At 46.3% G+C, this 26,114-nt stretch overlaps 1 protein-coding gene across 2 annotated transcripts in view; it reads left to right on the top strand.

Annotated features, from left to right (window-relative positions):
* Window positions 1-26,114, top strand: part of RASSF7 (Ras association domain family member 7) — a 128,392-nt gene that overhangs the window by 2,704 nt on the left and 99,574 nt on the right. The window contains exon 2 of one of the 2 annotated variants that reach the window (XM_054025717.1): window positions 10,842-10,967. The exons of the other annotated variant lie outside the window; for it this stretch is intronic. The gene's annotated coding sequence lies outside the window, so the exon portion shown is untranslated. The remainder of the gene's footprint in view (window positions 1-10,841; window positions 10,968-26,114) is intronic. 2 annotated transcript variants of the gene reach the window in all.

Below are 26,114 nucleotides of genomic sequence, written 5' to 3'. Positions count from 1 at the left end.
TGCTCTCATTTATGCTGGGTACAGGTACACCTTAGTGACATGGGAATAGATGAGGGTGAACTTGGCTCTAGGAGTGGAGTGCTCTTATAAGTCACTTTACGGTGGAGTTAAAGCTGCGGCCACATAACTCTGCCTTGTGATCGCTGTACCCTTCCCCGCTAGAACTAGTGAGTACTGCCTTTAATTCTTGGCAGGGAGACTGGATGCTCCAGGAGCTTAGTAAAGGGTTATAGACTATTTTACCTCTCAGATAGAGATTCAAGAACTTGTAGTGACCAAAAGTTGTTCCCATCTGATGACCATTGAATGGCATGAAATGAGCTTGACGCTGTTGGTTTGGTTCCCAGTGGACAAGTGTTCACCTTCCCCAAAGGAGCATTACATGGCCTCCTTGTAGATAAACACAGACGAAGAAGAGGACTGAATGAGCACGAAGACTGAACTCTCCTCTCGACCGTAGATGTGGTCCCTGTCTGCCAGGTGTGGTGGGACAGTATGAGGAGACTCTTATTCTGCAGATTCCCACACCATTCTGGCTCTGAGGATGAACTAGGTGCATTGTATCATAATATCTAGTTAAGGAGGCTGTTACACTCCCTTGACACACACTAACAGTTTAGTGACGCCAGGATTGTGTGCCTGGACCATTGTGATCCCAGCTTCATGCAGGGTCAAAAACACTAGAATGTGGATTTCTAACACTCTCACCTCAGAACAATCATCACATGGAGAAATGGGCCTGCACCAGAAACCCATGTCTAGACTCCCTCCTCCGCTGCAGAACTTTGGGGAAGTTCTGATCCAGGTCTCTCTAATGGGTCTGAATGAAAACCTGTAATCTGTTCGGATTCAGACCCGCATTTTGCCTCTCTTGCCCATCTTTACTTTTGGGTAAGTCGTTTTCGATTAGCTACATGCAACTAACTATCTTCTGATGTCATGGGGAAGGGTTGTATTTGGAGCACTGATGACTGTGGTCAGTCGATCAGATTACCTGCCTCCTAGCCTTCCCCTCTGCCCAGCCTCTCCTGTTTCACAGCCTCTAGCTGTGCCAGCTTTCCTGATCCTGTTTGCTTAAGTAATTGGCACCGCATACCATGGGTAATCAGCTTATTTTTTTTCTCTTCATAATTTGTATACACTTCTCCCTTTCTCTTCTAAAGAGATAATGATGTAGCCTGTTTCTGTGAGCTGCCTGGGTATTTTGCCGTGTCCTGACTGCAATAACACTTTTCCCATCATAAATCCATTTTGTTTTTCTCTATAGACATTCCACTGCAAACACTAGAGAATTGACTCTAGAGTGCAATCATGCCTTGACTGGGTGTTGAGGGGAATAGATTAGATGACATAACAGGTCCTTTCCTCTTCAGTTTTTATTTTACCATGGGTGGATATTTGAAAGATAGCGGGGAAAAGCCCAACATAATCATACATTGTTTCCTGGTTTATTCCTTTTGCCTTTACTAGACGGGGGGACCCATGCTGGAAAGTTTGGATCTAGTTTCAAACTTCCCTGAAGTTTGAAGCTATTTGGGCTACTAAAGAGCTAGGGGCCAGCTGCGACATTTGGATTTTGAACCTTGCCAAAGCTGACATTTTAGTTTGAACTCCTCTCCAGGTAAAATTCCTCTTTTATTTCTTTTTCATTCAAATCTTGGCAACTTCCTCTTACCCAGCTGTAAATCTGCTCTTACCTCTACACTCTAATCCTTTCCTTGGCTGCTAACACTATCGTCCTCCTTGTTTCAGGGCCTGGATTCCTACTGTTAGATCTCCTTATTGGATTTTTACCCTCCAATCTATTTAGTCTCCTCTGTGTGCTCAATATAGCCCTTTAACCCTTCAACACCCTTTCATCTCTGCCTCCCAACCTAGGTATCTGCCTGTGCCCTCCTCATCACATGCATACAGCTCCCATTTGCATTTCTCCAAACTGGGTCTTTCAAGTTCCCTCCCTTCTCTCCATATAATCATGCTTAGGTTTGATCTTGTTTTGTCTGGCTCCTTTTTGTAAATTGCCCAGAGAAGGCTTCTGAACCTGTATCACCATCTCTAATCTCATTCTCTTTGTACACGGTGGGTGGTTTATTGTAATCTCCTTTTCTATTTGTGGGATGTGCAGCATCACAAAGTTCAAACTGGTTTAAAAAACCCCACATCATTTTTCAAGAGAACATTGCCCAGAGATTTTAGTTCTCTGCAAGAGCCAAAAGGGTCACAATGCTCCTGGAGAGATTTTGGGAAGAGGTTAAGAAAGCCGAGACTCTATTTTTTCCCTGTAGAGGACTTGGGGTGATCTGATTTCTTACAGGAACCCTAAGAATTCCTCAACCTCTCTCTGTTTTTCCAGTCTTGTATGCCCCATCTTGCAGCCACTCCGAGCTTATGAGTACTAGCCAGAAACCCCTTCTGCACCAGACAATGTGATCTGGAAGAGGGGTCAGGTTTGGCCCAAGATTTCCAGTGGTGCCTACTGATTTTTGGGTGTCCAGTGTGAGGCACCTTAAAGAGGTCTGATTTTCAGAAGACAAATGCTATGCAGTTTCTGAAAATTTGGCCCCTTTTAGGTATCTCAAGTTGAGCACCCAAGAACGGAGGCACCCAGAATCGCTAGTCACTTTTGAAAATCTTGGCTTTGAGCAATTAAAGTCTGTCCCTCTGTTTTGTCCTGTGTTGGGATCCATGCCCCAGGCTGGATGAGAGAGCAAACGATCAAGACCAGAAACCAATCCTCAGTTTCCCGGGGTGCATTATGGATTAAGTGCTAGACATCCAGGTCATCCTTAAAAGCCTGGAATTGAACCTTTTTACGCCAAGAAAAAAATTAATTCTTTTAGTCAAATGCAAAACTATAGAGAGGTCTGGGTTCTAATCCTGGCCCTGCATTCAGGCAAGTCTCACTGTGCCTTCGTTCCCTATCTGTAAAATAATAATATGTATGATAATAAATACCCAGCTCTTATATAGCACTTGTCATTCATAGATCTAAAAATGTTTTACAAAGGAGGCCAGTAGCTTTATCCTCATTTTACAGAAAGGGAAACTGAGGCATAGAGCGGGGATGGGACTTACCCAAGGGCACTCAGTAGGCCAGTGGCCGAGCTGAGACTAGAGCCCAGCTCCCTGGAGTCCTGGCAGGGACTGACTCTTACTGTGTGTATGGATAGCACCTGGTGGGATGGGGTTCTGATCTCAGTTACGGCCTCATGGAACTGCTGTAACATGCCGTATCTCTTCTCTGAATAAAGCAAGGATTATTTCAGTACGCAGGGCTGTCCCTTCAGCACCACCTCAGGGCTAAATGTACAGTGATAAATGATGGGCCAGATCCTCTGTTGGTGTAAATCAGTGTAGCGCCATAGAAGTCAGTGGAGCTAGGCTGACTCACGCCAGCTGAGGCTATGGCCCAAGCTGTCTGTACTCTGTGTGCCGCACAATCGGTGGTGATGTGGCACCAGTGGTATCTGTCTTGCCACCCCCAGGCTCAGAGTGCCTGTTAATGGAATACAGTCTCACTTGGAAGGAATGTGGAAATCCAGCCACTGGATGAATGACCATTGGTTCCTGGTGCTCTAATCACCCAGCCTGCCTTACAATAGAGGGATAAAGCAGCTGAGACAAACACTTCATATCGTTTTGTTTCACAGCCCACACGCTGACGCAGCACCATTATTTTTAGACAAACTGGCTCTTTGTTTGTGGCAGGTCTTTATTCGGACACCGTGGAATGATAAACATGCTTTATTCTGTGTGTTGGCCAAGGCAGCATGTTTATATTCAGAAGGGTCTGGTGGTAACAGTGTAAGTCGGAACACGAGCCCTTGTCTCACTGAACAGTCAGAGTGTGAAACATAGGGAGAAAGAGTCAGACATGCCAATGTTCAAATCCAGAGACACATGATCCATTTCTTACTATGCCTGGCTTTTCATCTTTCTGCTCCATTGCCTCCTGCAACCAGCCAGCCACTCCCTAGGCCTTGATTAGCCCGTATCCTCCTCCTTTTTGTGCCTTTCCAGCTACTTTGTGATCTCAAAGCCTTTATCTCTGTAGCACTGATATGTGTTGCTATGGCTAAGGCTGTGATTCACAGCAGTGTTTGCATCTTACCTGAAACTGGAGATATGTATGTATGTGTTTGCACTGAGCACTTTCCCACTGTTCAGTTTTATTTACACTGGGGAAAAAATCCCTGGGAAAGAGACCCTACTATAGAGGCAGGTGGTGGCGGCAGGGAGAGAGCTATTATGGAAGGCCTAGTCTGGAGAGGAGAGTGATGAGCAAAAAAAAATATATGGAGGAAGGGTCAATTTGAGTGTGGGTGGCTGGTTGGTGGGGTGTGTGTGAGAGAGCTGTTTTTGATTTAACTAGGACTGGCACATGTTCAAACCCAGACTGGCTTCATGGAAGTGGGAAGGATGTGTATGGAGTGTCTGTATAGGTGGGAGTCATATGTTCTGACCCGCACATCATCCCTCCATAGATCACATTTAGCAATGACTGCAAAACCTTTCTCTCAGCCCTACACTTTCCTGGGTGTCCGTTTGCATATGGTATAAATGTGGATTGTAGGGAGCTTCTTTTTGGTCATGACTTGCCACAGAGGAAACTGGAGGAGATAAATATTACCAAGAATGGCTGGGGAGGATGGGAGGAGGAATTCTTCTCACACACCTTTAGTCCTTTCATTATTTATTGAGTTCCATTTAATGGAAGCCGCACATCTCAAGGTTGCTGCTGGCCTGGACTCCAATTATTTTCCAAAAACAAGCCAGTCAGTCACAGTCCCACCTAGGTTGTTTTCTGCATGGGTGCCCCCTTTGCTGCCAGGATGACAGCCACATCCTTTGGTGCTAAGTAGGTGGTTCCCAGTGCTTGCAACCCAGGGTGGCAGGTCAGATTCACACTCCAGGAAGTACTGGGTGCATCGCCAGCTGACAATAGACTGGTTTTCTTCATTCTGTTTTTTGCTCACCAGCAACTTATTTCCACTCCTAGCTTCTACCTTCCCATTGTCCTGTCAGCCTAGATAGGACAAAGCAGAGAGGGCCACAGAGAGGACCTTTTGCCTCACCCAGACTGGGGGGAAAAAATTGTTAGCTGCAAGTACTTTTACAAATGACCCTCTTTTATAGTATAGACAGATCCTCTGCCCACCCGCCCCCTACTGCCTCCTGTCTCCTTGTGTCTCTGTCTTTCTCTTCACTAGACATGCTACATGTGCCATATAGGTAGGAGAAAGCATACTGCATTTCAGGCTAACAGAGGGTCCTGCTTAGAAGACATGCCCATAGCTCACTGAAAGGTTGGCCTGGTAATAGTGCTCTGCATTACCCTGGACACCCAAATAAGATTTCTAGTTCTGCCTCTCCAGGTTACCATGTGCAGGTAAAGCTACCACAGCAGCGTGCTCAGAGCCTGAGGGAGAGACACTACATTGTGTTGCTGGCTAATCAAAGATTGACACTGACGAACACCAAGGGGGAACTTTCTTCAACTTTCCTTAGCCAGTTTGTAGGTGGCTATGAGATTAATTCAAGGACCAGTGACCATAACGATTTATACCAGTAGAGGGTCAAACCCCTGTGTTTTTGAGAAAAGATGGTCTAGTGCCTAGGCTACTAGTCTGGTGCTTAGGGAGATCTGAGTTCAATTCCCTCCTCTGCTACAGATTTTCTTGGGCAAGTCTCTTAGTCTCTGTGAGTTTGTCCCTTTATCTGCTCCCATGTAGTTAGTTCTGTTGTTCAGAAAAACAACCTCGGTGTTAGCTTCATAGTGTAGCAGTTTGGGATCTGATGATTCTATCATTGTTTGTAATAAATTGGCTCAGAATAATGGATCTTTTATGAAAGGCTGACGAAGCTCTTGGGTTGTGTGGATAATATTATTAGAGAAGTTTGCATTGATGGAATAATTCTGAATTACTTCACATAAACATGCATTCAATTAAGAATTAAATCAATACTTCCTGGGCCCTCTTCCAGATCTGGAGATGGAGAAGGCACTCTACTTAGGGTTGGGTTTTATTTCTGTCAGCCTGTCTCTATCTCTAAGGGCTTATGTATACTACCACTTTTGTCGGTATAACTTATGTCGCTCAAGACTGTGAAAACACATCTCCCTAAGCGACATAAATTACACCGACAGAAGCGCAGTGTGGACAGCGTTACATCAGCAGGAGTTTCTCTCACTGCCATAGCTACCAGCACTTGGGGAGGTGGTTTTATTATGTCAACAGGAGAGCTCCCATCTATTATGTCTCCCTTCGGCATAGCGCGGCTACATGAGTGATCTTACAGCAGCACAGCTGCATCGATACACTTGTGCCACTGTAAGCTCACTAGTGTAGACAAGCCCTAATAGCAGTTTCATATCGCATTTTCGGGGGCTCCCAGAGGGGTTGACCCCTTAATGAAAATCACATTGTGATGCTGCATCTTGATGTTGAATCTTCACATCGCAGCACTGAGTCAGTGCATGAAAGCATTGCGAAGCTGCACCATCATGTTGATGGGACATTAGCACACCATACTAATAATTGGCTTTCCTGTGCCAGTCCCAAGGAGCTATGGAGCCGGAGCAGCAATGCTAGTCATGAAACAAACCAGCAGAGCCTGGAAAAACATTACTTACTTTCAGACATGGATTGTTAAATGGGTTAATTCCCCCCCATTAAACCTGTCTAATGTTTCATTATTATCCTTTGGCCTTTTGTATAGTAATATTATAATTGTTGGGAAGGAGGAGGTGTCCTCTAGGATCCCCGTGTCCATTTGATCTATCTAATCCCCTGCAACAAGGCGTGTCTTGTCTGACTGCCCCATCCTTCTAGCTGAATGGAACTCCTTCTGGAGCACATCAGCTCCACCCCTGACTCATCCACAGGACGCTGCTCCAGAGCGAAGCCAGACACTCCCTCCCCATTGTCAAATATGGCACATTAGCCACATCCCTGGGACCTGCTGCACTGACAGCTTGGAACTAAGCTCAACATGCTGCTCTAGAGACCCCCTTGGTGACAGTGTAACCCGCAAGGAGCATGTGGATATTTGTCTCCCTCTAGGGGCTGCTCCACATAAGAGGTTTATGAGTCTGCAACTATTACTTCTGGTTTAAAGAGGTTTATGAGTCATGCTACTATTGCTTTAGCTGAAACAGTAAAGGCTCATGCTTTAGCGCTGAAGGTTCCCATTCCAATCCTGCTGTTGGCCCAACATAGTGGAACAGTGGCTTAGCGCGTACAGGTATTGTTTCTATAGTGTTTGAAACACTAGACGTTTTATTTTCTTCATTAGTGTGGCCATTTAGTAGTTGGAATGATAAAACATTCCCAGGTGTAAGTTGTGGTCTAATAACCAACACTCCTCATTGATGGCTGGTGGTGATTTATCTTTCATCATTCACGCCTAATGATGCAACTCATTGTGGTGTGGTGTACTATGCAATAATGCCCAGCCTGCTGCGTCTCTGACTGCTTAGCCATTTTATGTAACCCTATAATTATAACCTGGGAGGTGGTGTTTATAGAGCTCTATCTATAATAGTATTAATAACACTGCTGCTGTTTTTTAATTTCTGACTGGCTTCACTCTGATGAAAAGGCAGTTCCCTTGTTTCTTTCTCAGCTGCCCATAGGAAGTTCCTCAGACATGTCCTTGTTTTATCACTCTGGTCTGCTATCATCCCACCTGTGGGGTCATTAATGGGGCTGCTGGCATTATTACCATTCTCCTTTGATGCTACAGTGGTTATATTCCTGTGACAGGTTGACTGGCCCCTTTAAGAAGGAGCGGGGTCCAATACACCTGTGACTACTAGTCACTGCCTCCCAGTTGGGCTCAAGAGAAGGCCCTGGGCTATATAAATTGGAGACTGGGTGAGTCAGAGCCTGAGAGAAGTAGGGCAGGTGAGCTGCCTGAGACCAGAGGAGAGACAGAAGATGCAGCAGAGAGAGTTGTCAGAGGGAAAGGGCTGCAGAAGACCTGAAGGAGGACCGTAAATGTGAGCTGCTGGTGATGAGCTCAGAGGAAGATGGTTGATAAGCACTGGCCAGAGCAGAGTGAGCTGAGGAGCCCTTGATGCATTACAGGAGAGTTTGGGCCGTGACCCCTAGGAAAAAGGGAAAGATCCAGCTCCTCAGGGTTGCTGTGCCAGGAAGCAAGAGGGTTGGTGTGGGATGATGGACCCTGCTGAGCAGATGTAGGGCTTGCAGGTAGGGATACCTGGGGGAGTGGAACACTGTAGGAAGGGGAAAGCCCTCTGGGTGAAGGGCTGTGGGAAGCCTCTCAGGCAGGGAGGTCTGGAAATTGGTGTCCTCGGGGGTGGAGGGAGAGGGAGAGTGCTGCTGTTGACTCTCAGGTGGGTGACTTGGAGGTGAGGTCCCTGGAGATGGGAATGGAAAAACCCTCTCTCTCTGTATATTTACTGTGGGAATTAGAGAGTAGTTTTATTACAAGGCTTTTGGGGAACTAGTGCACTAGTGTATATGAACACACTATACCCAGAGGAGGGCTTTGTATCGGTCAGTTAGAGAATGTTCCTTTCACCGGTGGACAAACAAGGGAAACGAAGGCTGGGCCTGACATTGCAGGGTGCTTGTTGCCGTACCACAGCTCCACACCCACTCAAGTTAAACAGTGTGATTAAAAAGAACAGGAGCATGAATTCTTACCACTGTAACAAAACCATCCCTGTTGGTTTTAGTAGACCCTAACGTCCATAGTTATGCTATGGGAAAAATTTGGCTCTTGTTTTTATGAATAGGACTATCTGGGAATGATCAGACTATAAGGATTGTGTTACCTGGGTGCCACTGGCTACTGCCATAGTCATGTTTGGGACAGACAACAAAACATCTTATAAAATATATAGGGTGGATACTCAGGACTGACTGACTGGGAGCCACAAAGGAGGTGGTAGGCCATGCTTACACCCACCTAATCCTCAAGCTGTTGAGCCTAAAGTTACTTCTGAGGCACAACTTAGAGTGGTCTCAGTGATGTGCTATGTTACATCTGACTGCCTGTGGTCCCAAGGGGCAGTTCTGAAAGCCAGGAATTGCCATTCTGGCCATGCTCCCTTTCCCCCTGCTATTTCCCTACACCATGGGATATGGAAGGAGGTGGTGTAGATTCCTGTACGCTGGGTGAATTGGTACAAAACTGCCACAGCAGGAGCTAGTTTGGCCCTATATATCTTACAGGGCCACATGCTGAGCCCAGAGGCCAGGGCAGGGGTATGGACATCGGGTTCTGTACAGGTAGTAAAACAGGACCAGCAGGAAAAGGCCTGTTTCTGAACAGCCAGTAAAACTCATTTGTCCATTTCTCTTGCTGGACTGGATGATTCACCCTCATCGTTTTGTTAATTGTTCTAATAGCAGACACAGAGCTCTTTGTTTTCCTGCATTCTGTAACTAACCATGAGGAGGCAGTGAGCAGCAGATCTTGTCAGTAACATACTGTGTTGTTGGTATGCCTCACTTCTCCAGTATACCCTAGTGAATCAGTGGAATACACTAGGATACAGTAGCTAAGGTAATGGAGTGGAGAATCAGGCACATAGACCGTTCTGTGTTGTACATAGAGGCTAATCTCCTTCCTTCTCCAAGGTTTGGATTTATTAATGAAGAAAACAATAAAATAACATAAGTCATCTCAAATCTTCTCCCCAGGCTTGGCTATTTCTATGGATCCTCCCTCCAGACTGCTGAGCTCACACCCTAGATCCTCTCTTCCTGAGAGAGAGCTACCTTCACCTCCCTTCTAATTGGGGTGGTAACTAAGTCCCATGCATTAGTGAGCCAGCAGAACCTATTTAACCCTGGGATCAATACCAGCTAACTGAGCGGAGTATTTCAGGTAAACACTGCCAGCCTATTACAGTCACCAGCTATGGAAGGCTCAAACTTCCCCTATAGAATAACAGAGAGCTAAGCCCCCCCACCACTAGCCCACTAGCAGAAGGGGAGAGTGTTTTCTTTAATTTCCAGTGTGCCCTATGGTGAACACCCCGTGCATTTGAATGGGAACAGAATGGCATTAAGGGGTCTGTAGCAGAATTGTGCTCTCAACATCACCTGCCTCAGGAGGGATTTGGTATCACTGCTCTGAGTTGTTCAGAAAGCATATTATGGGGTGTATGAGCCGAACAGGAGGACAACAGTGTGGCTACAAGTATCATGTCAGAACACACACATGCTGCCGCTGTTCCTGGGTCCCAAGCAGGAGAGGCACAGCTCTGCACCAGACCCAGAATGCAGTACTGCTGAGTGCATGTGTCTGCATTTGTAGCTGTGGGGCAGATACAGGACCCAGAGGAGCTGCAGGTGGAGGGATGGTCCTTGGGATGGCGAGAACAGTCCGGATCACATCAGTTCCCAAAAGAACTCTCCACCAGGGCCTGGTCCGAGAAAGCTCTCTTCTTTCGTAGTCAGGCTGGCTGAGTCATTCGGTCTCCAGGGAAGCAGCTGTTGGAGCTTGGGGTGAAATGAAGTAGGGATGTGAAGAGGGAGGATGAGTAGAAAGGCTCAAGCTTTTGAATCCAATTTTGGTAGGCATAGGGCAGGCTTCAGTGCACTGGCTCAGCCCCTTCTATTCTCTCTAGCAGGGGGCTTTTTTTTCTCCCTCCCTCAGGGCTGTAGCTCAATGGAATGGCTTTTCCAGTAATGAGGGGGCGAAGGGGAGGGAGATGGAATTGCCCATTCAAAGGCAGCTCCCCCTGGTCCTCTGGACACTGTCATCCTTTTCACTCACACAAATGCTGGCATCACATGACCCACGGCTGAGTGTGCTCCAGCCCGAGGTCTGATTGGTCACCAGCTCCTTTTTTGAAAGCCTAGGTGGCCGTGGCAACGAGAAGCAGGCCAGCCATGCTTTCCTGGGCCCCAGAGAAGTGCTGCAGGCGCTGAAGAAAGGCAGGCGGCACACACCAAGAAGCATCAAGTGGGTCACCAGCCCTTCTCCAGGTACCTGCTTGTGTTAATTCCCAGCGGTCCTCTTCCTTTCTGCTCAAATGTTTGAGTTGCAGTTAGCTTTGTGTCTATTTCGGTGTGATGTGTGCATTGTGGAGGGTCCCTATTTGTGTTAACTCGCTTGTCACATCACCCATCCGTCTCCTATTACCAGGAGAGTGCTCTCAGGCCATCCCAAATCTGTACATATACAGAGGAACCTTCTGCAAGAGGCCGTTAAAAAAAAAAAATCCATCACCTCAGACTGGTGTGCAACAACCAGTCAGGCAGAATTGTAGTCAAAACTTTAAAATGATTGAGTAAGAGAGGACTCGGGGCCAGATCCTCAGCAGGCGTAAACTGGTCTAAGTCACCACAGCCTCACTGTCTTCAGTGCAGCCACACCAGCAGAGGATCTGGTGTGTACACTTACTAGAAATAACGTTTACTGCAGGTTTGACTGTGGGACAGAGGGATAGCTGAAGAAGTGGCCACTGAAAAAGGCTTAAAAAATACATAGCTACTTTAGGGGCTTTGGTTTTTTTTTTTTTTTTTTTTGGAAAGACGAAAAATTAGGACTAGCAAATGACGTCAGGTTGTTTTTGGTTTGCTTGATTGATCAAAATCCATCAGGACCTCCAGGACTTGCAGTTCTGCTGGATATATTATGCTTCAGAGAAGGTGGATTTGGGTTTAAACGAAAGAAACCTGTCTTGCTGAGAGAGCTTCTCTTGAAAATGATCCCTTTGCTTTAGCACAAACAGAGAAAAACCTGTCTTATGTTCAACTGTTCCTCTGCAGTCTGGAGGAGGGGAGAGAAAGGAAGGGCTCAGTTAAATCTAGGGAAGCTGCTGTGATTGTGAAGAGTGCATTATAAAGAAGGGGCTGTTTGAGCAATCTGGGATGCAGAGTGCAGAAACAGAGGGTGAGTCCAATCAGCCTTCAGCGAGAATTGCAAGGTGTTGTGCAAAGGCAAAAATTCATAGAGCAGCATTTGTGAAAATATGAGCAAGCAAATTAACAGCATCATCATGCAAGGCTCTTGGGGTTCTAAATCCTCTCTTAAGGCTGCCTTCCATCCCAGAAGAGCCCCAATTTGTTCTGCAGGTCTGGCTTGTGAAAGAGGACGGATACAGTCCTGAATGTATTATGTGACATCATAATGCAGTATCATGACACATTGCATCACTATGTGATGACACTGTCACAATGCAAAGATCTTTCTGTTTGCAGCTTATTACTTATATTGCAGTAGCACCTTGAGACCCAGCTCCCATCGTGCTAGGTGCTGTACATACACTTAGTCAGAGACTGTCCTTGCCCTCAAAGAACTTGTAAATAGACAAAACAGAGGGAGTATTACTATTCCACATTCTACGAATGTGGAATTGAGGCACAAGATTTCTCCAATGTCACACAAGGAGTCCAAGGTCTCCTGATTGCTAGTTCAGTGCCTTAACCACAAGATCATGCTTCCTCTCTTGGTCAGTTAAGGATCACAGAAGATCCCTGTTCCATTGTAGCTGATAATATCCACCCGAAGCAGCACTAAACTTGGAGGCAAACTTGTACTCTATAAGCAAGTTCTCAGGTACACTATGGAGGATTCCTTCATTCTGTGACACACTCATGCACCAGACTGGAAATATGCAGTAGTTTAATTTACATATAAAATATAGCTCTTTAATGGTTTTAAAGGTTAGGCAGCTGGTGTACTGAGACTATTGCCTATCATTCTGACTGATGCTGTCTCATTGTTTCCCTGTTACCACTCCATCTGTCTGTATCCACCTGTTGTCTTTTTTGCTCCGTACTTACATTGCAAATTCTTCAGGGTGGGGACTGTCTTTCTGTTCAGTGTTTGTACAGTGATTAGCACCATGGTGTATGATTGAGGCTGCTAGGCACTACTGCAATACAAATAATAAATAATGAATGAAATTGAATATCAGTACAGTTGCCTTGTATTTATTCTAATAGTATATTCAGTTTTATATGGGCCTCAGCTTTTGATATACCAGAAAGTAAGCATAGGTAACACAATTTCTACAAATAAATTGTCAGGAGGAAGTGTCAAGTTGTGGCAGTTGAGCAGGGAGCATTTGGAAGTGTAGGTAGGCAGTTTGGAATTGTAGGAGGAGAACATTCGCTGGGTGTTTCTGCTAAAATAATCATTAGTGAAATAGTTAACAATGTTGACAAATTATTTTTAGGTTCAGAATTAACAATCCACTGGGATTGATTGGCCAGTTCAGCCCCATTTAGTGCTATTTTGTTCAGATTGCCTTCAGATACAAGCAGACATCACAGCATTCATTTATACTTGGTCCACATTTCACACTTGGTTCACGTTTTCAAGGTGTTTTTTTGCAAGCATAAGAGCTAGGAAAGGAAGGAAGAGAGCTGAGGTTCTGGAACAAAGGTTGGATTCTACTACAAATTCTGCTGTCACAGAATACATGGGATTCCAGCAGCCCATGTTTCAGCCTACAAATTTGGTTGTTCCTATTGGGATCCAGGAAGTCAAAGAGTCCTGATGACATGGAAGGTTTGGGGGTCTGGGAAAGAGCTATAAGAAAACTTGTCACACCAATGGTGGGATAGGCCAGGAATTGAACAGACTATGTGAGGATACTGTTGAGAAGTAGGCCATTTGTGGTGATTTTTTGTGAGGGGACATTTGTCAAGTGAATTGAGTCCTCAAATTTACTTCACAATAGCTCATTGAGCAGCCATCTTAGGAAAACAACTTTTGGTTACCATTGGACTGGATTTGAACTAATGATCAAGAAATAGAAGTCCAGGTCTAATTCCTTGAGCCCTCTTATCCCTTATCATTGCTTCTAAATGGCTATTTATCACCTGTTTTGAATAGCTTCTTTTTTTAGCAGAAGAAAAGTGCTTTACACAGTGTTGTCAATGCTCACAATTTTTATTACAAGTCTCATGATATTTGATACATTTCTTAGGAACCCAAGAGCTGAGGTTTTGTGATTATGAGAGACTTTTTTTTGTTTTTTTAATAAAAGCGGATATTAACTTAATAGCCCTCCTGGTTCGAGAGAAGAGCTTCAGAATGTGATTCAAGTGGGCCCTGAAGGCTCAGAAACCAGATGGTTAATGAACTGAGCCCAACATGTGTGGTTTTTTTTTAAATTCCATGATTGTTGGCCTGATTTAGTGTGTTTAATGTTTGAGGTTGGCAATACTGTTCACGTCCAAATCAAGACAGACCCTGACCACTTTATCCAATTATGATCTACTTTGTCTTCCTGGTGGGTCAAACTGGTAAAATCTACTAGATTTCAAGCTATGGAAATTGTAAAATAATTTAAGAATGAGCTACAAATCCATTCCAGGCAGTAAGCAGGAATTTCAGCTTTGTATTTGGCTGTTCTGTTCTTTTTTAACTGGGGAAGCTAGCATTAGTGAAGAAAGACCATCCCAGAGAATCACTAAATAATTTCTTTTCTGTTTTTTTATGGAATAAACACCCACTGTCTCTCATGAAGAAAGTTTGATTTAATTAGGGTAGGATTATATTTTATAATGTTCCCTGTGTTGTTTGCTCCTGGTGTAAATATCTCTAGCAAATAATTACTGTAAGAAGACTGGGGCTAATAGTAAATTCACTCCAATAAGGGTTAATGCTGATGTATGCTATTGATTGGAGGAGCTGACAGTTGTCAGTTTGTAGCATTGGTGATTAAGGTGGAATGATTTGTCACAAGATGATTAAGTGCTAATGAGGAGCTAGTGGACTGGAGAAGTCCCAGTTAATGCACATTACCTAAAGAGGTGTGTAGTCATTAGGACTATAATTCTAAAGGTAAGCATGTCTGAGGAATGATTTGTTGCCCTTGTTTGATATTGCTGATATGTTGTGGCAATAGCCATTTGGAAGGTGAACTTGGCAACCAGAAAGGCTAGAGACTTCTTTTTTTTTTTTTTTTAAATGAAATGCAGATGCTTCTGACGTTCCTCAGGAAAGATTCCTGCTTGCCTTGGGTTCATGGAGTTTTCAAACACAGGTAGATACCAAAATTTGGGGTTCCCTAATCTAAACAGGCTAATACAAGCTATACAGAATGGCCACTCAAGATGCTACCTAGCCTGAGTGTCCAGGAGAGCCTAGAGTTTTCACCCATGGTTTTAGGGCTCTCTCTCCCCTCCTCCCCCCTGGTGCTTGTATTCATTGCAGCAACTGCAGCTAGCAAGGCAGTCATTCTCCCTTACCATTGGATGTTTTCAGTCTAAGTAGGTGCCAGGAGGGAAGCAAGCCCTGTGTTCAAAACAGCGTTGCCTGCTGCACCCTATTCCACCTTCTGAGGCTGGGACCATACCCTCCCTATGGCTAGCTCTTATGTGGTGCTTTTCATCAGCAAAATCTCAAGGTGCTTTACAGAGGTGGGGGTGGCAGTGGGGAAAACTACACCATGGTCAAATCTTGAAGCACACTTTATAGACAGGAGCAACTGGCTGGCTAAGATTGGGGCCATTTGAGATGGTGTGAAGAAAGTCAAGGTGCTGTTACAACTGTTACCACCAGTCTGTCAGTAAGGCAGCTAATTAGGTGGATCTGACACCCTGTGATTGCTCTGGTAAATTGACTCATTATTTGCAGTTGTCTGCCAGGGCCCTTTCCAATTTGCCTGATTAAGAGGCAAAGAAAAGGAGTGTTTCTCTCTCCTTTTTTAACAAGGCTTCCTCCGGCACAAAATTACACATAAAATAAATCTCTACACTAGGAGATTGTCTTCCTAGGTGTTTTGATGCCTATGAGCTGTGCGTATTTTTTCCTGAAGGAAAGAGCCTGGTCCTGTTTATGTGACAAAGGGTGGGATCCGCAAGGGGACTGAAGCCTTATAATGCCCCCTTAAAGATCTGTTGGCATATTGGGAAGCCATCCTAGTACCCATGGCTGTTCCCAAGGTTGAACAAAATAACATTGTTATAGGTGAGGATGAATTGGATGAGTTTGATATGTGACCTCACCCATCTTTTACCTCTAATATTCTGGGACCAACATAGCTACTACAACAACACGGCATACAGTACTTCTAAGGGGTTTTTCCTTCTAAAATTCTCTCCAGCTGAAGGGAAAGAGGTGCAGGTGTTGGCAGCGACCACTACCTTGTGACAGCCTCCATCAAGCTAAAACTGAGAAGTGTGGGTCCACCAAACAAGGGACATAGATGTTATGATATTGACAAGCTAAAGTCCCTTGAAATACAGAAAGCCTTCATTCTGCAGTTAAAGAACAGGTTGCAAGCACTTGCAGACGTTGATGAAGAGGAGGGCAGCACCATCAGCCAGTTCGGTGGCACAAGCCAGGACATCCGGAACAAAATCAATAAAGCCAGGAACACCTTCAGAAGCTTAAATACAGTCTGGAAATCATCAAAATACAACACCAAAACCAAACTTAAAGATTTATCAGAGCTGGGTACTTTCAACACTACTTTATAGTGCAGAATGCTGGGGAATGAGAAAGTATGACATGTCCAAACTGTCTTCATTCCATACAACCTGCCTCAGAAAAATTCTCTGTATCTTTTGGCCTAGAACAATCTCAAACCAAGATCTATTGATACAGTGCAGCCAAGAGAATCTGAGCACCATCATTGCCAGGAGGCGCTGGAGATGGATCGGTCATGTGCTTCGGATGGAAACTGATTCCATCACCAGAGTAGCAATAGACACCTGAAGAAGAGCTGTAGAAGCTGAGCTGAAAAAACTGGGGCACAGCTAGGGAACCATTGAAAGACTTGCCAGAAACAGACAGGAGTGGAGGAGCTTTGTCACTGCCCTAAGCGCCAGAGGCATAATAGGAACATGATGATGATGATAATGATTGATGACTAGTTTAACTACATAGATTTTTTTTAAATTGATTTAGATAAACCTGTAAACACACAGGGCCTGAATCTCCTCTTAAGAACAGCACCCTTGAAGCCTGTGGAATTACCCCAGTGTAAAAAAGCAGCAGTGCTGAGAGGAATTTAAAGTTCCATGCATAGGGTATTTGCAACACTTTCTCTTTTTGTGAACTTTCTTGTAAACAGAATTTAGCTTGTACATATGTTTGATGGGCCACAAATACCACAGGAGTGAATTTGAAGCTCTTAATTAAACACATGTTCATAAATACTATTCTCCCATCTCTGCTACCTACCGCCTGCTCTTTTTGCTCCCTGTGTTATATGCAGCTCACTTACTGGAGTATGTAACTAACTTCCTCACAAAAAGAACAGGAGTACTTGTGGCACCTTAGAGACTAACAAAGCTTATGCTCTAATAAACTTGTTAGTCTCTAAGGTGCCACAAGTACTCCTGTTCTTCTTTTTGCGGATACAGACTAACACGGCTGCTACTCTGAAACCTAACTTCCTCACGTGCACAAGATAAAGGAGATTATTCTAGCTGTGGTGCGGCCTAATGGATAGCCTCCCTAACTGGAGCTCTGACCTGGGTTCTATTCCCAGCTCTGCTGTGGAGTGACTTCGGGCAAGTCACTTCACCCTTCTGTGTCTTTTGTAAAGCACTCTGAGATCCACAGAGGAAAAGCACTATCTGAGAGCTAGGTATTATTATTCTACACCTTGCCATAAAGAGGGATGGCCTACTAGTCTGATCACAAGACTGGAAGCCAGGAACCAGTGAGTGGGTTTTTTTTTTTTTTTTTTTTAATTCCTGGCATTATTATGACTCCCTCTCTGGCATCAGGCAAGTCACTTAACTTTTCTATGCCTCATTTTCCCCCAGGTGTAATGTGGGAATTAGTATCCCCACATGACAGGAGGGTAGAAAATAAGTTAATTAAATGTTTCAGAGTGCTTTGAAGATGAAAAGCACTAGACATATAATAAGTAGCATATACAGTACAAACAAACTTAGCTATGTATCTCACAGACTATGACTAAAGGAGCAAAGAGGCTGCTTTAACCAGGGGTGTTGCATCTATCCCGTAATTAAGAGATTGTCTCAATTATCCCTTCAGTGCACTGTATCCTCCTGGCTGTGTAGTGAATGACATTGTAACAAACTGGCAGAGGTAGCTGGAGAAAAGCTTGTCAGCCAGCGAACTGAAGCAACATATTTAATAGGGAATAGCTTTTCAGAGGACTCCGGTAGGTGCTTGCACTTGGATCTGGCCTGAAATAAATTTAGACTCAACTGTCCTCTCGGTATCCTAAACTTTATGCCCCTCGACACATAGGGCAAACCCAGAAGCTTTCCCTGGTCCCAGGCAGCGTTGCAAGTGGGTCAGTCTGGCATGAATAGTTCCCTGCTGTGATGAAGCTGTCAAGATGCAGAGATTCTTCCTGGTACGTCCCCCTCAGCTGGCATCAAAACAGACCTGATCTGGTGGCCCCAGGGACAAACCCTCTCAGGGGAGATTGCCATATAGACAAATGGGAGACCCAGACTAAAAGTTGCTACTTGTCCTGAATATACAGGGCCTGGAAGGCAGGCTTACCGGAGGTGAACCGTGTAGATGCAGGCAGGTACAGCGTGGGGTCCTTTTTTCCAGTGCACCTCAATCCAGATCTGCAGCATGCCTTGCTATTCTTGTGCTGGGCCCCCCAACAGGTCTGCCAATGCACCTCCATCTGGACCTACATCACCTCCTGCTACTCTAGTCCTGAGCCCACAGCACTAATAATGCACCTCAATTCTGACCCAGTGTCATTTGTTACTGCCCAGCCAAGGGGCACCCATTCTCAGAGTACTGACAGAGAGACATGTGCAGCTTGCATATGAGAGACAAGGTGGGTGAGGTAATATCTTTAATTTTCGACCAACTTCTGTTGGTGGAAGAAGTTCTTCTTCAGGTCTGGGTAACTTACTTCTCGGAGGCCTGCTCTACACTAGGAAATTAAGTCAGTATAACTCTGTCATTCAGGGGTGTGAAAAATCCACCCCCACTACGCCAAACAACCCAGTTAAACCAACCTAACACCTGCTGTAGACAGCATTAGGTCAATGGGAGGATTCGCCTGTCGACCTAGTTATTGCCTCTAGGGAGGTGGGTGTAGTACCTACATCATGGGAGACGCTCTCCAGTCAACATAGGCTTTGGCTACACTTGTAGCTGTACAGCGCTGTGAGGTAAACCTGTCTTCGTACAGCTGAGTAGGGAAAAGCGCTGGAGTCTGTCCACACTGCCAGCTGCCAGCGCAGTGGTGTGACGACACTTGCAACATTTGCCTTTGGGAGCGGTGCATTATGGGCAGCTATCCCAGCATTCATGTGGCTGCAACGTGCTTTTCAAAACGGGGGGTGGGGTGGATTGTGACAGGGAGTGTGGGAGAGAGAGAGTGCTTTTTGGAGCATGTCAGCTCTCTATTTTGCAAGTTCCGAACTCCCGTCCCCCTGCTCATTCATTCACTCACTCAAAGCAAGCTGCAAATTGTTTGCTTTTCTCTGCGGTATGAGGTTTGAAACCGGCACTTCCGCATTCCTGCAGCAGGTCACAACAATGGAGAGGATTGGCCACTTGACAAGGTGATTAGTACAGCCCTGCAAGCGTTTACACTCACACCCGTGAGTCGTAGCCACTCCGCTGCAGCTGTTATTCCTCTCCGAGATGTGGAGTACCTGCAACGGTGTACCCAGAGAGATACAGCGCTGCAAGTGCCCTGCCAGTGTGGACGGGGAGTGAGTTACAGCTCTGGGGAGGCTTTACAGCGCTGTAACTGCCAAGGCCATAGAGAGCGAGCATCTTCACTGAAGTGCATCTGCATGCACTGCTGCAACTATAAGTGTGGACAAGCCCTGGGTGTCCAAGCTAAATACAAGGTGGGACAGATTGTTAAACATAAGGGATTAACACATGTTGGAAAAAATAGGGTTACCATATTTTAAGCCTCCAAAAGGAGGACACTCCACGGGGCCCCGCCCCAGCCCTGCCCCCAACCCCGCCCCTTCCCCAAAGTCTCCGCCCCCACTCCGCCCCCTCCCCTGCTTCCCGCGAATATTTGATTTGCGGGAAGCCTGAAGCAGGTAAGGCGGGTGTGGGGGGAGGAGACGTGGCCCAGTCTGGCCCCCCCCCTCGGCGTCTCCAGCCTGGGTCAGCCCGCCCAGCACTGCCGGTCCCCGGCCGAGCACCCCCGGCCCGCCCAGCACCGCCAGCCCCTGGGCCCCCGGCTGAGCACCCCCAGCCGGGCCCGGCCCCGCCGGCTCCCGAGCCCCCGGCCCGGCCGACCGCCGGCTCCCGAGCCCCCGGCCCAGCCCCGCCGACCGCCGGCTCCCGAGCCCCCGGCCCAGCCCCGCCGACCGCCGGCTCCCGAGCCCCCGGCCCAGCCCCGCCGACCACCGGCTCCCGAGCCCCCGGCCCCGCCGACCACCGGCTCCCGAGCCCCCGGCCCCGCCGACCACCGGCTCCCGAGCCGCTGGCCCCTGAGCCCCCGGCCCGGCCGACCGCCGGCCCCCGAGCCCCCGGCCCGGCACCGCCGGCCCCCATGTCCCGATTTTCCCGGACATGTCTGGCTTTTGGGGATTTCCCTCTGGACGGGGATTTGGAGCCCAAAAAGCCGGACATGTCCGGGAAAATCTGGACGTATGGTAACCCTAGTAAAAAACCACTTAAATGAAGGGAGCACTTAACACCACTGCAGTCGGAGGACAAAAGAGAATGTGAGAATGTGATTTTTAGCTTCTAGCAGAGTTATCAATTTAAGTTCCCAGGCCTGTCTCCTGAAGGTCATGTGGACAAGTCCCAAACCCAGTTGTCATCTATGTAGATATTCACAAGACATTTACTCTCAAAATAATATAGAATAAAAGGAAGCAGGATCACCAATCCCCAAGCCTTTAGAAATCATGAGTCCAGCCTCCCAAAATCATGATGTGCTTTTAAAAATATGGGTTTTTTTTATTTGCCCTCTAGTTGCATTTTATTTTGAGCCTTTGGAATACACTCAGGTCTTGACAACAAGACCTTTCTCCATTACTATACAGGCTAAAAGCACTTTTTTTTTTTTTTTAGTGAAAGTTGAGATTCCCATGTAATAACATGCCACCTGGAGCTAGGGCTGTAAGAAAAACACCAAAAATTGTGAGTTGATTGGGGCAGGAGAAGGGGAATAATTATACCATCTGGTGGTTCCCCCTGCCTCTAACTCATCAGAGTGAGCAGGACCAGTTCAGAACAGGCACAAGAGCCTGCTCTTCCCTGGGGAGCCTCATGAGTTAGTGTATTTACCACATGCTTTCTCCCATGATCTATGTGCAACAGGCTGGAAGATCATTGGCCCTGCCTGCCCTGCCTGTCAGGCAGATGTTTAAATCAGCGACTGATGTATCGGCTTTTGGATTAAGAAGCTGTTTAAAATGGATTCCCAACTGGGCCCCTCTGTTTTAGCTTTGATGTGATTTCAAGCAACTTTCCTTGAAGTTTTATCTCTTGTTCAGCTATTTGCAGGTCCATAGACAGCTAGGTATGTACTTCCTCTGAAGCAGTAGCCCATGGTACTGATGACCAATACTCCATATATAGTGGGAGTAAAGGAGAGAGGTATGTGAAGTGAGTTAATTTACTGCCATCTCTCTGCTTCCCTCCATGGGCCTGATCCAAACCCCACTGAAGTCTTCAGTGTTCCGAAAGATGTGTGTGTCATGCACCTTTCCGGGCCAGCCTGCGTTAATGTCAATGAAATGCCCACGGTGATCCACAAGCACCTGGAGAAGCATATAGAAATACCCCTTCCAATCAACGTACTCAGAGGCTAAGTGGGCTGGTGCCAGAATTGGAATATGCGTCCCATCTATCGCCCCTCCGCAGTTAGGGAAACCCATTTGTGCAAAGCCAGCCACAATGTCATGCACGTTACCCAGAGTCACGGTTGTTCTGAGCAGGATGCGATTAATGGCCCTGCAAACTTGCATCAACACAATTCCAATGGTCGACTTTCCCACTCCAAACTGGTTAGCGACTGAGTTGCCAGCTTCCAGATTGCAATAGCCACCCGCTTCTCCACTGGCAGGGCAGCTCTCAATCTCGTGTCCTTGCGCCGCAGGATGGGGGCGAGCTCAGCACACAGTCCCATGAAAGTGACTTTTCTCATCCGAAAGTTCTGCAGCCACTGCTCGTCATCCCAGACTTGCAGGACGATGTGATCCCACCACTCAGTGCTTGTTTCCCGAGCCCAGAAGTGGCATTCCACGGTGATCAGCATGTCCGTGAATGCCACAAGCAATCTCGTGTCGTATGCATTACTCAAGTCAATATCATCATTGGAGTCCTCACTGTCAGTTTGGATCTTAAGGAGTTACTCGACTGCCAAACATGACATGCTGGCGAGACTCGTCAGCATATTCCTCAGCAGTTCGGGCTCCATTCCCGCAGACCAAAAGGGAAGACAGAGTGCACGGTACAAAAAAAGTTGAAAGATGGCACCAAATGTGGACGGAACAGAGGGATTGCTGGGATGCGAACTGATGCATCACAGGGTGTTGGGACAGGACCCAGAATGCCCCGTACCCCCCGTCCCCTTCCCACAAGCCACAGCGCCAGAATGGGAAGAGGTGCTCTGTGGGATAGCTACCCATAATGCACCACTCCCAATGCTGCTGCAAATGGGGCCACGCCAGTGTGCTTGCAGCTGTCAGTGTGGACAGACTGCAGCGCTTTCCCTACTGTGCTCTACGAAGGCTGGTTTAACTCAAAGCGCTCTACATCTGCAAGTGTAGCCATGCCCTTATTGACAGTAGGTAAGACAATTCCAGTTGCAATTTCTCACAATTGTCCCTCTGGTATGGGTGGATCTTTCTTTTGGGGATGGGTGTGTAACACCTTCTGTTGAAGATCAACCCTTCATGGTAATTTGTCTCTCTTCTGCTTGGTGATTTACACAGACATAGAGACTAACAATACAACTGCTCAAATATTACCTTGCAGTATGGGATACAGACCACTAAACACTGAGAATGGGGTGGAGATTAAAGATAATCTAGGCATGGCCCAAAACCTAAACAAATACTTTGCCTCAGCTTTTAATGAGGCTAACAAAGAGCTTGGAGTAGTGGCAGGGTGGATAATAGGAAGGGGGAGGTAGAAATTACCACATCTGAGGTGGAAGTCAAACTCAAACATCTTAATGGGACTAAAATGGGGAGGAGGGGTCAGATAATCTGCATCCAAGAATATTAAAGGAATTGGCACATGAAATTGCAAAGTCAGTAGCAAGGATTTTTAATGAATCTGTAAACTTGGGGGTTGTACCTGTGATTGGAGAATTGCTAATATGGTTCCTGTTTTTTAAGAAGGGTTCGGGGGAAAGTGATCCAGGAAACAGTTGTATGCAAGGTTTTGGAACAAATTTTGAAAGGGAAAGTAGTTAAGGACTAGGGTGACCAGATGTCCCGATTTTATAGGGACAGTCCTGATTTTGGGGGCTTTTTCTTATATAGGCTCCTATTACCCCCCACCCCCGTCCCGATTTTTCACACTTGCTGTCTGGTCACCCTATTAAGGACATAGAGGCTAATGGTAATTGGGATAAAAAAAACAACATGGTTCTAAAAAGGTAGATTGTGCCAGACCAACCTGATCTCCTTTTTTGAGAAGATAACTGATTTTTTTTTTTTTTTAGACAAAGGAAATGCAGTAGATGTAATCTGCCTGGATTTCAGTAAGGCATTTGATTGAGTTCCACATGGGAGATTGTTAGTTAAATTGGAGAAGATGGGGATTAATATGAGAATTAAGGAACTGGTTAAAGGGGAGACTACAACGGGTCATACTGAAAGGTGAATTGTCAGGCTGGAGGGAGGTTACTAGTGGAGTTCCTGGATCGGTCTTGGGACCAACCTTATTTAACATTTTTGTTACTGATCTTGGAACAAAAACTGGGAGTGTGCTAATAAATTTGCAGCTGACACAAAGTTGGGAGGTATTGCCAATATGGAGGAGGACCGGATTATCAAACAAGAAGATCTGGGCAACCTTGTAAACTGGAGTAATAGAAATAGGATGAAATTGAATAGCGCAAAATACAAGGTCATGCATTTAGGGACGAACAACAAGAATTTTTGCTATAAACTGAGGACGTATCAGTGGGAAATGACAGAGGAGAAAGACCTGGTGTAGTGGTTGATCACAGGATGACCATGAGCCACTAATGGCTTTAAGCTGGTGGCATAAGTTAGAGCTTCTCCTCTGCAACTTTAATTTACACCAGGGCCTGGCAATTCAAGATCAGGGAGCTGCAACTATCTGCTGCTCCCCTTTCCCTGCAGAGCTTGGGCAGGGTGAATCTGCAATGATGTGTTCAGAGATCTGTTTACTCTCATGGAGCTAGTCTGCAACCTGATTCTTTCATCCCTACCGATAGGTTGTGAAAAGGCCATGTGTGTCCTCCTCATGGAAACTCCCTTTATATTGTTTTCCTGCCCGGCTCCTTCCCTTGCTGGCTGATGCTGTTGACAAACCAGTGTTGTCTGTGTAAAGGACAAGGCATCAAGCTCTCATGGCTGAAAGATTCTAGTTGGACTTTTGCCAGCAAGTGGGTGTAGCAGCTGGCGTGGGAAAGCTTTCCATTTAAGGGGAAGAAGGGAAGGAAAACTAACAAGAGATTTAGCAATCAGATGGCTCCGGACTCATACCTCTCTACCTGCTAGGTTGTTAATAATCATTTGCCCTTTAACAGTAACCCTCTGCCCTTAAATCATAAATCCCTGATGCTTACCTTGCCCTTTCATTCAAGGATCTTAAACATCATTACAGCTGTTAATTAATTCTCCCTACCCACCTCTTGCTGATGGGGAAACTGAGCTCACTCTGTGAGACGGTGGCAGAGTAGGGAAAGGGAACACAGTCGTTCTGACAGCCAGATCCCTGCTCCAACTTCTAAAGTACTCACACTTCTAAAGCATAAAGAACGGGGGAAGGGAGGTATTAATGTGGCTTACTGGGCCATGCCTACTGATGTCATATAAGAGGGGAAATGTAATGTTTTAAAATAAATAATTGGAGTTGTCCATACAAAATGAATGTCTTTTTTCACTAGTAGGTTCCTCAATTCTCCTAGTGTGTGGAGTAAACTTGTATTTGGCCTAAAGCGTAGGGTATGTCTACACTACGGGATTACTCTGAATTTACAGAATTTGATTTTTGGCAACCGATTGTATAAAGTCGAGTGCATGCGGCCACACTAAGCACATTAATTCAGCGGTGTGCGTCCATGTACCGAGGCTAGCATCGACTTCTGGAGCGTTGCACTGTGGGAAGCTATCCCATAGTTCCCGCAGTCTCCCCCACCCATTGTAATTCTGGGTTGAGATCCCAATGCCTGATGGAGCCAAAAACATTGTCGCTGGTGGTTCTGGGTACAGCCTCACCCCTCCCGTGAAAGCAACGGCAGACAACCGTTTCGTGCCTTTTTTCCTGGGAGAACTGTGCAGATGCCACACCACGGAAAGCATGGAGCCTGCTCAGCTCAAGACAGCAGTCATGAACATTGTAAACACCTCGCACATTATCGTGCAGTTTATGCTGAACCAGGACCTGAAAAACCAGGTGAGGAGAAGGCGGCTACGGCAGTGCGGCGACGAGAGTGATGAGAACATGGACACAGAATTCTCTCAAACCGCGGGCCCCGGCGCTTTGGAGATCATGCTGTTAATGGGGCAGATTCTAGCCATGGAATGCCGATTCTGGGCCCGGGAAAAAAGCACAGACTGGTGGGGCAGCATAGTGTTGCAGGTCTGGGACGATTCCCAGTGGCTGTGTAACTTTCGCATGCGTAAGGGCACTTTCATGGAACTTTGTGACTTGCTTTCCCCTGCCCTGAAGCGCCAGAATACCAAGATGAGAGCAGCCCTCTCAGTTGAGAAGCGAGTGGTAATAGCCCTGTGGAAGCTTGCAATGCCAGACAGCTACCGGTCAGTCGGGAATCAATTTGGAGTGGGCAAATCTACTGTGGGGGCTGCTGTGATGCAAGTAGCCAAAGCAATCACTGAGCTGCTGCTACCGAAGGTAGTGACTCTGGGAAATGTGCAGGTCATAGTAGATGGCTTTGCTGAAATGGGATTCCCTAACTGTGGTGGGACGATAGATGGAACCCATATCCCTATCTTGGCACCGGAGCACCAGAGCAGCCAGTACATAAACCGCAGGGGGTACTTTTCAATGGTGCTGCAAGCACTGGTGGATCAAAA

Source organism: Malaclemys terrapin, chromosome 4, assembly GCF_027887155.1.
Source record: "Malaclemys terrapin pileata isolate rMalTer1 chromosome 4, rMalTer1.hap1, whole genome shotgun sequence".
Lineage (NCBI taxonomy): Eukaryota > Metazoa > Chordata > Testudines > Emydidae > Malaclemys > Malaclemys terrapin.
Note: the sequence above shows the minus strand (reverse complement) of the source record. Positions and strands in the feature narration are given on the sequence as shown.